Raw genomic sequence first — 14,075 nt, forward strand, 5'->3', positions numbered from 1 at the left:
GGCCCATCTGTATCCTGGAGGTGGAGGAAAGGATTAAAAGGAGAAACAGTAAAGTTATGAGGATTTCTGGCTGGGCCAGGCCAGGTCACCTGTGAAAGAGAAGGAGTTTAACACTTAAAGGTTATAGAATAGAGAACACAACACTTAGATCGCTAGCGCGTTTTGGGTGTCTGCCACCCAAACAGAAAAATTCCGATGGGCCCAAAAAGGTGCCCCAGATGGGTGCCAGTGGACGTTTCCTACTGGATCCGACCGACTGCCCTATAGCGCATCCGCCAAGGCTGTGTCAGTCACCGATACAGTTCCCGCGCGGGAGAGCCAGAAACGAACAGACAAACAGAAACAGAGCCAGCTCACTTACCGATCGGTCTCAGGGACGACCCGTTGACTTGGGGTCTGGTGGGTTTGGGGGGATCCCGGACGAGCCCCCAAATGATATGCCCCGATTCGAGAGACCCCCCGAAAACAAACCACCAGAGTCCAGAGTCAAAGCCAAGCAGCAAGGGTCATTTATTGCAGGTTCGAACCCGGTCCTCCGCGCACTCGTTGCTGGTGACACTAAGAGGCCCCGAGTGAGGATCTTACAGCTTCTTTTATAGACAGGCACAAACAAGTTAGGGATTTTTTGCAGTTACAGAGCTGTTATTGGTTGACATTTAAATTTGAACACTCAACAGAACTTGATTGGTTCCCACCTTTAGGTCAGACCACAACCGGGCACGCCCTGGCTGGTTCCGGGAAGGTGGGGGGAGGAGGGGAGGGGGGAGGTCTTTTCTTTGCAGTTGTGAGTACACCTGGTAATTTTTCTCTTAGTCTCTCAGTTCATGAGTTTGTGAGTTGGAGCTCCATGTCGGGCTGTGTGGACAGCTCAGAGCCTGGAGCCTGTTTCAGATTCTTTGTCTCCCCCTCTCTCTGCCCTTCCCCCACTGGCACTCGCTCGCTTTCTCTCTTTCTGTCTCTCAAGAATAAACATTAAAAAATTGTAAAAAAAATTTTTATTTGAAATAATTTTAGGCTTACAGAAAAGTTGCAAAATTGGTACAGAATCCACATTTACCCTTCACTCAGATTCCCTAATGTTAACAACCATTGGGAGAACCAGGAAATTATGGTTGGATACTAACCCACAGATTTTATAGAAATTTCTCCAGTGTGCCCCCTAATATCCTATTTTTGTTCCAGGACGCGGCCCAGGATCCCTGATTGCATATAGCAACTGAGGCCTTTAATGACCTTCCATCTATGATAGTTCCTTAGTCTACCCTTGTCTTTCAGGACCTTGACTCGTTTGGTTTTTTTTTTAAATAACTGATCATTCTGTAGACTGTCACTCAATCTTGGCTTGCCACATATTTTCTCATTATTAAATCGAGCTTATGCATTTTTTGGCCAGAGTACCACAGAAGAGATGTTACGTCCTCAGTTCATAACAGCCTGGGGTACATGATGTCAATATGTCTTGTTACTTGCAATATGGGCCTCAAATTCTTGGTTAATGTGGTGTCTGTCACCACTGGGTTTCTCCTTGATGAGGTTACTTTTAGCCTAGGTTGATGTCCTGTTTCTCCTTAAATTTTCACCCACTGATTTCAGCATCCCTTGGGGATCCTGCCCACTACCGTTATTACTGAGGTATATTCCTTATGATGATCATACATTTACCTCACTGCTTCCACATTTATTAATTTGAATTTTTCTTTAAAGAAGAACTATCTTTCAGGGCCACCTGGGAGGCTCAGTCAGTTGAGGGTCGGAACATCGACTCAGGTCATGATCTCCCAGTTCGTGAGTTCAAACCCCACATCAGGATCACTGCTGTCAGCCCAGAGCCCGCATGGAATCCTCTGTCCTCCTCTCTCTGCCCGTCCCCAACTTGTGCTCTCTCTCTCTTTCTCTCAAAAATTAACATTTAAAGAAGGACCACCTTTCTCTACCTTTTAACTATTTAATGAATGTGAGTATGGACACATGCGTATTTATTTTACTGGATGAGTTCTAATCCAGTACCCTATTTACGTTGTTACTCAGAGTGTTCCAGAATCAGCCTCCTTGGTGATGGCCCCCAGGCAAAGCTTGTGGTTGGGCACTGAGTTTCATATGCTCAAATCTGCTGGGGTTTTGTTAAAGAAATTATTGATACTGATATTTAATCACAAATACTTAACCTCTGTGCATTTCTGGGACAAAAACACCTAATGGAGAGAGAATAAATATGGTATTTTTCCACGTGCAACATCTTTCTTTGTATACCTCTGCGGTCCTAAGCACACCTCAGTTTAAGTCTGTTTCTCCTTCCCTTCTCTTCTATTTTTTTTTTTTAATTTGAGAGAGAGAGAGAGTGCGTTCATAGGAGGGGCAGCAGGAGAGAGAGAGAGAGAGAGAGAGAGAGAGAGAGAGAGAGAGAGAGAGAGAGAGAGAATCCCAGGAAGGCTCCACATTCTGCTTGGAGCCCAACTCAGGGCTCGATCCCATGACCCTGGGATCATGACTTGAGCTGAAATCAAGAGCTGGATACTCAGCAACTGAGCCCCCCAGGTACCCTTCCCCCCACCTCTTCTATTTTAAGGGGAAACCTGGGACTTCTCCTTCAACTTGGCTGTCCATACTGCTATTGTCAAAGACAAAGCCACGCCCTAGTTAAAGTGGGAAGGATGGATTTTAATCAGAAATAACTACTGCCGTGGGGGAACGGGTCCAGTGTGAACCGCACCTGATTTGGGTTTGCACCGAGGTGCCAGGGTGTTGAAAGGGAGACGAGGGAGTATGGGGGCGGGGCTCCATAGCCAGAGACGGGACACATCACACACATCACAAAGGGCTAGTCCGTGCAAATGCAGTTGGGGCAGGTGTGTCCGTTTCCTGGCAACGATCGAAGTTAACCTGCTCCCCTGCCATCCTCAGGTGTTGGCTGTAACAAGCAGTACATCATACGGGCAGCCCTAAGTTTTTTCAGGCATGCACTTGATGGGGTGGGGGCTAGGCCATCTTAGGAATGTTAAAAACCCTGTTAGTTCAGTTCAGCTGTTTATGGGACAAGGTGAGGCCTCATCAAGAAAAGGGAGCGTGGCTAGAATTTGGTCTAGAGGACAATGTTTGTTACCTTATCCTTCTTTGTGTCCTTTTATGGGTGCTAATTGTTTTGCTCCGACACAAGACCATTGTGATTTTATTCTGCAGACGCAAGATCTCTGAAGTTTCTGAGTCTGTTTTAAGAACATCTTTTTTTTTTTTGGCACAAGGGTTTTTATCTCATCTGCCCACAGTCGGGCTCTGACCTGTGAGCGTGTGTCCACCGCAAAGAGAGAGGACTCCAGTCATGCCCTCCGCTTACTTTCCCCGACAGCAGCTGCGGTTAACCAGAGATGATTTACATTTTCACAGTGTTTCAGAGGATATGATATCTTTTGTGAACCTGATTTTTGAAAAAATTTTTTAACATTTATTCATTTTTGAGAGTGAGAGAGACAGAGCATGAGCGGGGGAGGGGCAGAGAGAGGGAGACACAGAATCTGAAGCAGGCTCCGGGCTCCGAGCCGTCGGCACAGAGAGGGGCTCGAACTCACGGACTGTGAGACCATGACCCGAGCTGAAGTTAGACACTTAACCGACTGTCACCCAGGTGCCCCTGTGAACCTGAATTTTGAAGGAACCCAAATGGTCCTCTGGATATTTTAAAACATATTTGTATGAGACACTAAATATATGCATCATATAGCATAATATATATATTCAGTGTTATATATACATATACAGATCCATCTATATATATACATGTATATTTATGTCTATGTATATAGTTATTTAAATGTGTATATATATATGCCTGTGTAGTTATGGACTAAGCATCTTGTATGATTTCTTTTATAGTCAGCTGTCTGAATTACAAAAGACGTTTCTCAAAGCTACTTTGCTAGAGGTTCACAAAGGCAGTTAGATTATTTTCCAAGAGAGATGAGTTAGAGGCTACCCTGGAAAAATCTGGGCACATGTGTAGACTCATTTGGCCTGCGAAGTTTTGAAAGGGGCTTTCTCTCCCGAGGTAGCTTTCTTTAACAGCACATAATCCAAAGCCTTCTCGTTACAGCCTCCTGGAAGATGCATCTTATAAACCCTAACGCTGCAACTAACTTTCGCTCTTACCTGTACGAAGGCACTCAGGCGTGGCCCAGCCACATCAGGGGAGTCCCTGTGTGAGCTTGGCAGGTAGTAAGTGCTATGTAACTTTCATACTGATTGACTAGGTAGTCAGCGAGACAGGAGCTGGAGGCAAAGGCGGTGATAAATAGATGACACGTTAGAAGCCCGAGGGTACAACATCCTGGCTTTGTGGCTCCTAATGTCCTGGCCTTGCCGCTTCCAACACCCCGAGGCTGGCAGACCAGGAGCCACAGGTGTAGAGAGTAGGTGCTCTCCTCTTCAACCTCTGCCCCAGGGTAACCTGTAGGTTCATCAGATATATTTGCATTGAGGTTTTGACCCCCGAGCCCCATGGGGGAAGATGGCCAGCCGTGGCAGCTCCCGTAGAAACCCTGTAGGGTCAAAAACTCTTGCTCCCGGACCTGTGGGAGGGGTCCCCCACATAATTGGAAGCAGCTTTATTTAGAGACCATCCTGTCCATGACCACTGTCCACAACCCCTTCTTGATTGTCCTTTCTTGAGAGTGTACGATCCTGAATAAACTGCTTTGTGCCGGCTACTTTCCTCCTGGCTGTCTTGACTTGAGCGCGGATCCTCACGTAAATCTTTCACGAGGAATCCAGGAACGGAGACCTTCATTCACACAACGCAGACTCTCCTACTGGGAACAATACCTGTTGTGCATTTCATCTCAATCCAAACAACTGGCTCATGGGTAATGTATAGGTAATAATAATTTCCCCACATTATTTAATATAAATAGGAGAACATTGGTTGTTTCACTATAATCAAAGCATGAACTCCAAGAATCTTTTCCAAAGCAATTTCTTGGCAAGACAGGACAGGGACGTGGGCAAATGCTAGAGATGTCTGTGACTTTGATCCATATTATTTATGTGTTCGATGCAGTGGTTCTCAAAACTTAGTGAAAATAAGTCATCTCTGCTGTGCATGCCCAGACCCCAAATCAAGTGATTCTGGTTCACTGTGAGCAATGGGAATTTCCATGTTTTCTGACGGTGGGCAGGGGCAGAGAGAGGGAGAGAGAGAATCCCAAGCAGGATCCATGCCGTCAGCACAGAGCCCCACAGGGGGGTCCATCTCATGAACCGCGAGATCAAACCCTGAGCTGAAATCAAGAGCCAGATGCTTAGCAGATGAGCCACCAGGCACCCCAGGAATTTCCATTTCTAATCAACCTCTCCAAGCCGGGAGAAGGCTGAGGCAGAGCTGTGGCTTGGGCGCTATCCCTGGGGTTTGCTCCTGGCCTGGAGGGGCGTGGTGGGGAGGGCTGCCGGAAGGGGATTTGGGCTTATTAGCAGCAGCCCCGGCGAGGGACGGCTTCCAGGAGGTGAAACCGCAAAATCAAGCAGTACGCTCCTGCGTTCTCAGTAAGACAGAAACACTCAACCTCTGCATTTGACCTTCTCTGATTCAGGGTTGCATTTATTGGCAGGTAAGTCATCTCAGCATTGATTTCAGGAAAAGGAATAAACTGTAAATGTGCTTTTTCAAAATGAGCCCCCACCCTGCAACAGTCACCCCTCACCTAAGAAAAAGCGAAGACATGAACGTCTAATTTTTTTTTTTAAATCAGTGGCAATTTTCAACTTAATTTTCTAGTTCTAAGAGACTTGTTTATTCCTGGCTTGTGATGTGGCCAGAGATCATGGGTTCACATGATTTGTGTATGATCTAAATAACTTTTTTGCAAACCGTTTTTGTTTTTGTTTTTTTTCACTCTCTGGTTCCTATTTATTTTCAAACTTGCATGAAAGAGTTAATATTGCATTCAGCTTTCCCGATAAGCATAGTGTGACTCCTTTGGCATGTGAGCTAACCTGGTGTGTGGACTGGGCTGATGTTCAATCCAGGTGAGTATCATCTGAGCTGTAAAATGTATCAGGATTCCCTAGTCCCTGGGAATTAAATACAAGTAGCAATAATGTGAATATAAATAAAGATTTTCACCAGGGGATATGAACATGCTCTTGAAGTGGTATAGTAGCAAAATATTTTCTTGTCGTAATTAAGAGGTTAAGGTGCAATTCCAGCCATGCTTTCCAAAGTTTTGGGGAAAATTCGTATCTCCCGTAACCTAAATTAAAACTTACAAGGCTTCTGACTTGGAATTCAGTGGTAAGCCTATATATTTGTTAGGCTGCTAATGTAAGGTTCCCAACCTCATCACCACCACCCCCCACCCCCCACCCCCACTGCCAGAAAAACCTCCCCCAAATTCAATATTGAAAACATCATTGCAAAGAACTCTATTCAGATGTGTAAATACACATTGAGGCTAGTGATAGCTAATTTGACAAAGTTGGGTGCCTATTTGAAAAGGAGGGAAGCAATCCTGAATATACTCTTAGACTTTATCGAAGTGGTCTGGTCATTAGAATCACGTGCGAATCTCTTGTTACAATTTTATCACTTGTAATGGTAAAAGCGAAGCCTCTTAAAGGCAGAAGATAGATTTTTAGACCAATCGGGTTTTAATTGCTATAGGTCTATCACGAAGAAACTATCCAATAAGCATGTCTTAAATGTGAAACTGGATACTGAGAGTGGTGAGCAGAGACTAAGAAGGCCGATAATTTGCACCAGCATTATGGTGAAGGACCCAGGAGAGTGTGAGAGAACCAGAATAAAACAGAAATAGAACAGCTGGGAAATCGTTTGTTTGCCTTGCCTATTGTGAATTTTTTTCCTCAAATCATGGGTTTTGAAGTAGGATAGAGAAATGAACACAAAAACTTTAAATACATGAGATGCAAACACTAAGTATTCAGAGAGATCTGAAGGGCAAACTATCTAGAGCTGTGATGGTCTATTTTAACCTGCACAGAAATCACCAGGGATCTCGTTAAAGCTGTTTCTGATTCAGATGGTCTGGAGTTGACCCGGGGAGTCTGCATCTCTAACAAGTTTCCAGGGATGCCCACGCTGCTGCTCCACGGACCACATTTTGAATAGTGAGGTGTTAAACTGAGTGCGTACATGCCCATGAGTGGCTGCATTTTGCATGACCGGTCAGGGAGGGAACGCAAATATCAGAATTCTATTAACCCTCCTTGGATACAGAGAGTTGTATTGAAACAAGGCCTTTGTAAGACTCCACATCCTTTGTCCTGTAAGGAGAGCAGAGCCCCAATTAACATCCAGCTCTTGAAATCACGCAGTCCTGAAATCCAGCTGGTGCTGCCCAGTGGAGAAGCAGGTGTGTGACTTAGAGTCGATTGGGTAGAATCTGGGGGGGGAAAGAAGATGAGATGTGTTGAAATCTATGAAGGACTAAAAATCCTTGGGATTTTTAGATTTTGAAGATTTCCGGGTGGAATGAGTTTGGGGGTGGGCACATATCATTTCACCTGATGGGATATTTCTGCTGGAGCCTTATTTATTTGCTCGTGACATCTATTTTCTCAGCTTTGGAGGCAGAATGCAGTGAGTTTCCTCAGCAAATAGCGTGTCAAAGTCTTGACATTTTCAGACACTCGAACACTCATTTAAAAAAAAAAATTTTAAAAAGCTTTTTTTTTTTTTTCCAAAACTAAACCCGGGTCTTGATGATAGAGCTGCACCCCGCCCCCTCCCGATTGTGGTCACAACATCATGTGGATCGTTACTGGACATCTTTATAAATGTTCCTTTTCTTAGGTGAAAGGTTTGAAACCTAAAAATTCCTAGGTAAAAATACAGATTTTAAAGAAGCCTTTTTCTAGAGTGAAACAACCAGCACTGTGTCTTAACATGAAGTGACTTTTGTCCCTGTGGTCTGCACTGTGGCAGAAATCCCTGCCATTTGTATAATTTTTCTCGTCTGGGTGTGACTGGTGTAAGAGTCCTCAAATGGATTTTGTTTTGTGACCTTCCAGAGGTTGGCTGCATGGAAGACTCTAGTATATTTGGCTTAACATAGCTAAAAGAATTATTTAAGACTTTATAAGTGAACAGGTCATTAGCTAAGACTATTGACGTTAGTAATTGATGATCGGTGATAGGTGGATATATTTGCTGATGAGCCTCAGTAAGCACGTTTATACTCGTCAAGTCTGATGAAAAGGTGACCCTGTGTTCCTGCCAGTGAGGAAGGAGTTCTGTTCTACCAGCACCTTTCACTGTGGTCCTTTCTTACATCTTTGCTCATTCCTGGGCAAGTCCCATCCTGGTCCTTAACTCTTGGCCACAGGTCCTCTGTACTTTCTCCAAGCTTGACCATCGCTCTGTGTGGCATTATTCCCTTGTTTTGAAAGTCCTCTGACTCCTCTACAGCTGATTCTTTACCAACTGTATGTTCTTGTTTCTCAGTTTTCCACGTAAATTTGATGTCCTGGGGTGCCTGAAGTGTGCTGTGTTTTGTGTCTGTTTTCAGGATCTTTTTTGGCCAACTGCCCCTACTACTGGGTCTTGAATTCTTTTATCGTCTATGGCAGTGATTCTCAAATTTTGAGGGGTTTTAAAAAATTCCAAAGATGAGACTGGACTCCAGACATCAGAATCCTTAGGGTTGGACCTACGCATTTTTTTTTTAACTCCCTATGAGATTCCTGTATACAGCCAAGTATGAGATCCCGTGTTCTAAGGGGCTCTTCCCCATTATATGCACATGGCACCGGTGTTGTCACCAGCCACATATGCTGTCCCCTGTGGAGTCCTGTGGATGACAGACTAGGCTGACCACACTGGCTTTATTGCATGGAGTCAGTCTGAGCACTGAGACTACAAGCCAGTTGGACTCCACAGCGGCCATCACAATTCCTGACAGCTCTTGACCTCTCCTGACTGATCTGCCTCCTGTCATATTCTTCTTCAAAGTCATTAACCTAACCCCAGAGAGAAGCTCCAGGTTTTCAGTTGAAATAATTGTGCTTCAGGGACATCCGGAAAGCTGTTCTCCTAAGACAATAAAAGAAAAGAAAAGAAAATATATCTGGTCTCTCTAGTCTTCCCCTTTTCCTTCCAAATTTTTTTCTTTTGCCAAAAACAATCTGCCAAGTTTCTAGCTATATTTCGCAACCAAAGGTGGCAGGAACATCCCAGAGAGAAATAAACTAACTCATTCTCTTCCCGTCAGAGTAAATTAAAACAGGACCATTTTGTGAGGCTTTTATTTAAATTTACTTTTTTTTTCTCTATTTGTGTTTGTAAGAGAGGGAAAAATGGCCAATTCATTTTTTCCATATGTAGATCTTAGTTCAAATCACTTCTTTGGAAGTTTTGCTACCCTTTCTTTTATTGCTTGATGGAAATACACCTGCTGCGCTGAAAGGGGACTGACTCTGTTGTAATCTCCTGTGTCTGACTTGTCTTCCATCTTCAGTGGTTAGCCTCATCGGAAAATCTCAATAAACGGTCCTCACAAGGATTTCTGCTAATCCTAAATTTGGTTAGAGATTTGCCTCTCCATCCCAATTTATTGCAAGAATTACTTAATGAATATCATGAGCTGGACACTTGGTGGCTTCGTGAGTCAGACTTGTGCATTCCTGGCTATGTTGCTGGGCACAGTCTATTAGGCATCCAGCAATAACGACGCAAAAGGTAGGAGCGATACCGCGATGCCACCTGTGGCTGCAATTTCCACTAGATCCTGAAGGGCGGATGGGATTTTGACAGAAAGAATGTGATGGAAAGGAAGAGAGAGCATCACCGGCGAATGTGGAGGGGCCGTGGGCCGGGGTGGGGTGTTGAGTCAATTCCCCTTTCGTTCCGTGCAGAGGTGGAGAAATTGGATAAATGAAAAGGGAGATTAGAATTGTACAATCTCAGTCAGTTTCTCAGCAGGCATCTCTCTGAAGGTTGGTTGTGTAGCTGCTGGCAGGTGGCCAACTTGCTAAGTCCTCTTAAATTGACAGCGAAGCCAGATAAATATCCACTCCTGGCAGCCCTTCCCTGACAGATGGTCTGGCATTGATGGTGTAATCCCAGACAACAATGGCGGGGCTAAAACCTCTGTAGCCTGGCGTCTCCTAGTTACCACATGTGGTATGTAACTAGGATTTCAATGTGTTCGCAGGCACCATGCTGGAAGCAGGGAAGATGAAGCCATATATAAAAACCAAGAAATTGCATCCACATCTGAGAGGGTGGGGGTTTTGAAGGAAGGGGCCGCATAAAAAGCTGCCTTTTGGGCTTAAAGTGCAAAAATAGAAGAAAGTGAGCATCATCGTTGCTTTTCTCAAAATGCACACCAGCAACACACTTAGGACCCCCAAAGGAAATGGAAAATAAATGAGCTTCTAAGACCTTTGATTCAGTGGCTTTTCAAGTCTTTTGGTCCGCAAGTTGCATTTTAGTACCAAGAAAAATGTCCAACAACTTGTAAGTGTCCTTGATGGCTGTAATTATTTGTACCGCTATTTCCTGACACTGGTCATGCTGTGCACAAGGATAAAGGATGGTGTGGTCATGGCCGCATGATCCAAGGAAGTAGAAGGCTGCGGAAGACGGAAGATCATCACTTAAATTGGGTCCTTGGGCGGGTCACTACCTCTCTGGTTTAGTTGCTGTTTCTCTTGACAAAATGTCTCCTTTGCCAATCTAACTTTTATTTTGGAGAAATTACTGTGTTTTACCAAAAGTCACATGTTTCTTTTTCCTATAGAATGACTTAGCTACTTGGGACAGAGACCATCTTAGGAGAACGTCAGCTCGAATTACATGGATATGGATAGGATGTAGATAAATGCCTATAACAACGAAGATATTAAGGAAGGTCTGAAGCAGTGAGATTGATGCCTAAATTAAGATCTTGAAGTGGAAAGTATGGGCCTCGATGAGAGATACTGAGGAAAAAGAATGATGGGTGCTTCCAACCTGTTTCGAGTCTTGAAGCCATCTATTAGCTCAGTGGCTAATCTTGAAAGTAGAAAAAAATTTGCAGCTGTAGAATAGTGACAGTCTTGAAGCTCTTGTTTGCAAGAAGGCCATGCTCAGTGGTGGGATCCCATGACTTTATTTGACTTGGGGCTGGAAGTTGATTATACCTGATTTTCCCCCCAGATCTAATTAGCTTCTAAAAAAATGGTGTTTTAAATTGATATCTTTGTCTCTATTTCATCTATTAATGAGAGGTTAGGCTAAAGAAAGAAATTTCGGTTCATCCTTCGGTAGATTCATACTTAAGAAGAAAGTCCATCCTTGGTTTCAAGTTAAATAATGTGAAGTCACTTAGGAAGGGACCTTATCCAAAAGAGACAAAGTGTCCTCCAGGGAAGCCCTCCAGACTCTCTTTGCTCCTGATTGTGTTAGCAGGGGAGGAATACTTCATTCATTGGCTGAACAAAAAGGTATTGATCTCTGAACCCATGCCAGTCCTGTTTGAGGAAGCAGAGATGTGGTAGTGAACACATACAGCAGAAAGTCCTTTCCCTGCCAGCTTCTCTGCTTCGAGGTTGCTCATAAGGCTGCCGTCAAGATGCTGACCAGAGGTGAGGTCTCACTTGATGGCTCAACTGGGGAAGGATCTCCTTCCTAGTTCATTTTCCCAACTCTTGACAGAATTCCTCTTCTTAAAGACTGTTGGGCAGAGGGCTTCACTTCCTCAGTGTTGGCTGCAGATCACTGGCCATTACTTGCCCTGTGGCTTTTCTTTCATTGAGCATCAAGGCTTGCAAGAGGCAGAGTTTGCTAGAAAAACCTAAGTCTTTGTACCCAGTCACAGAAGTGGCACACTGTCAAAGTTGAGGTATTCTATTCGTTAGAAGCAAGGGGGTCGTGTTGGGGGATTCCAAGAGGTTTTGAGGAGCAGAAGATGGGATTTTGGGGAATCATTTTAGAAGCTCCCATCAGAGTTTGTGTGTGTGTGTGTGTGTGTGTGTGTGTGTGTGTGTGTGTGTCTGTCTGTCTTAGTGTGTGCATCTAGTATTTCCAGAAGGCCAAAATATAGTTGCTTGAGTAACAGAAGAGAGAGAAGTGTATGTCTGTTCATTCAAGTTGCTTTTTTGTTCCCTTTGGATATGCAAAGCCAGGGTTGGAGATGCCAGTTGGACCTCCAGTTTGGAAATATCAATGAGCAAGTTTAAGGATCTCTGAATCTGGAGTTGAGAGAGAATCTGGAGCTACATAGAAGATTGGTTGTCCTGAATTAGGGGATGATACTTGAAGTCATGATCCTGGATGACCCAGGAATTAGGGTCAATAGGAAAGAGAAGAGGTCTGAGGTTTGAGTCTGGGGTGTTTTCTTCTGTGCGTTTTAAGGACACAGCTGCCTGATAAGAGTTTCTTATAAATGTTTAAAAACATAAAATTAAAAATGGAAAAATCTTTTTTGACTCTAAAATTGCATTGTATTGAGGGCAATTGTGCTGTGATTGCTTGGAGTTTGGCTTGCCACCTACAGGATCAAATATTATCCAGACTAACAATTTAGGGTGAGAAGTCAAGATTCAAGAGTTCAAAAAAAATAGGGAAGGCAGAGAAATGCAAGGAATTAGAGTCAAAAGAGCTGATATGCTTGATTTAATTCTCAACCTTGAAAACCCCACGGAGCCCTATTTATCCACAGCCCATGGCTATGTCTCCCATGCAGCATGACCCTATCAGAGTTTAGGTTTATTCAGCTCCTGTTTCTTCCACTTGTTCCCAGGGCAGGTTATGTTCGAGTTTTTTTCTCTGGGATACAGTTATTTTTATTCCCATGAAGGCACAGTTGTCAGTGGTTCCTGACCAAGACCATGCAGTTAGAACATAAGTATCGACTGTGTCTGGGGAACAAAGTAAAACCTCCCTGAACTTGATCTATTCGACTGCCCATCTGAGGAGCAGAAGTCAATTACCTTCACAGTCACCCTCACCTTGAGGATTCCATGGTTTTAATTTTTTTTTAATGTTTATTTTGAGAGAGAGAGGGAGGGGGAGAGGGAGGGGCAGAGAGAAGGAGACACAGAACTCAAGCAGGCTCCAGGCTCTGAGCTATCTGCCCACAACAGACAGCAGAACACACAAACTGGGAGATCATGTCCTGAGCCTACGTGGACGCTTAACCAAGTTGAGCCAACCAGGCGCCTCTAGGATTTCATCGTTTTAAACAGAGGAAGGGCTATTAGTGCTGGTGCTAAAACAAGGGACGTGAATTAAGGGTGAGGGGCCACGTGAGCCCCAGATGAGCCTCTGAAGCTGTTGAAGCTCTTAAGAACTCCCCCTGCGTCCCAGTCTCTCCCCTGACAGCCGCCTCTGCATTTATGCCTGGAATCCGTCTCCATGGGAATTGACTAATCACTGCTGAGGCTAGGGGAGCCCTGAATCCCAGCACCCACCTGTACCCGCATCCAAACAAAGCATGTCCCTGTTCAGGACTCCCACCTTCCCCCTGTGTCCGTCCGTGTTCCCAAATCCTTGTACTCCTTACAGTCTCCCCGCACCTGATGTTCCCAGTCCGCATACACGTGTCCCTCCTGAGTCCCCAAATCTTCACCCACATTCCTCACAGGTCCCTCTTGGAACACCCTTCCCACGTGCCTCCGTGTCCCCTACAAGTGCCTCCCCGTGCTCACAGAAACACATCTACTCACACGTGTATTCATTAGTTGACCAACATCTGCACTCAGTTAAACCCCAGCCTGCACATCTAGACTCTGTGTGGGCGCTCCCGTGCACACACACACGAGCACACGTCTGAATACGCGCACCGCACACACGTGCACATGATCTTTAAGATTTAACAGGCTGCTTATGAAAGCTTGTTTTACTCAAAACTGTGTATTTCATGGAATTAAAAGAATTATGAATAATCATGAGCTTCCAGAACATCTAGAACTCTCTCTTTGCTTTTACTTGCGTCTGATGTTGGGCTGAAGGGGATGTGCTGTGTGTCCCACGCGTTCAATAAAACTAAGCTTCTCCGGTATGCATTTAAATCAGATTTTCAGTTTCCCATTAAAAAATCTGTGAAACTACCTTGTCAGCGATGGTTTTATAGGATCCCCTGTCCACG

General features: G+C 44.5%; 1 long non-coding RNA gene across 1 annotated transcript; it reads left to right on the forward strand.

Moving 5' to 3' along the window:
• LOC121009818 (uncharacterized) lies at positions 1-13,761 on the forward strand. Its single transcript, XR_005780839.1, has 3 exons — positions 1-105; positions 12,292-12,296; positions 13,750-13,761. It is a non-coding gene; the product is annotated as an uncharacterized LOC121009818 (long non-coding RNA).
• Positions 13,762-14,075: the final 314 nt, after the last annotated feature.

Source organism: Herpailurus yagouaroundi, unplaced genomic scaffold, assembly GCF_014898765.1.
Source record: "Herpailurus yagouaroundi ecotype Mexico unplaced genomic scaffold, PumYag 190, whole genome shotgun sequence".
Lineage (NCBI taxonomy): Eukaryota > Metazoa > Chordata > Mammalia > Carnivora > Felidae > Herpailurus > Herpailurus yagouaroundi.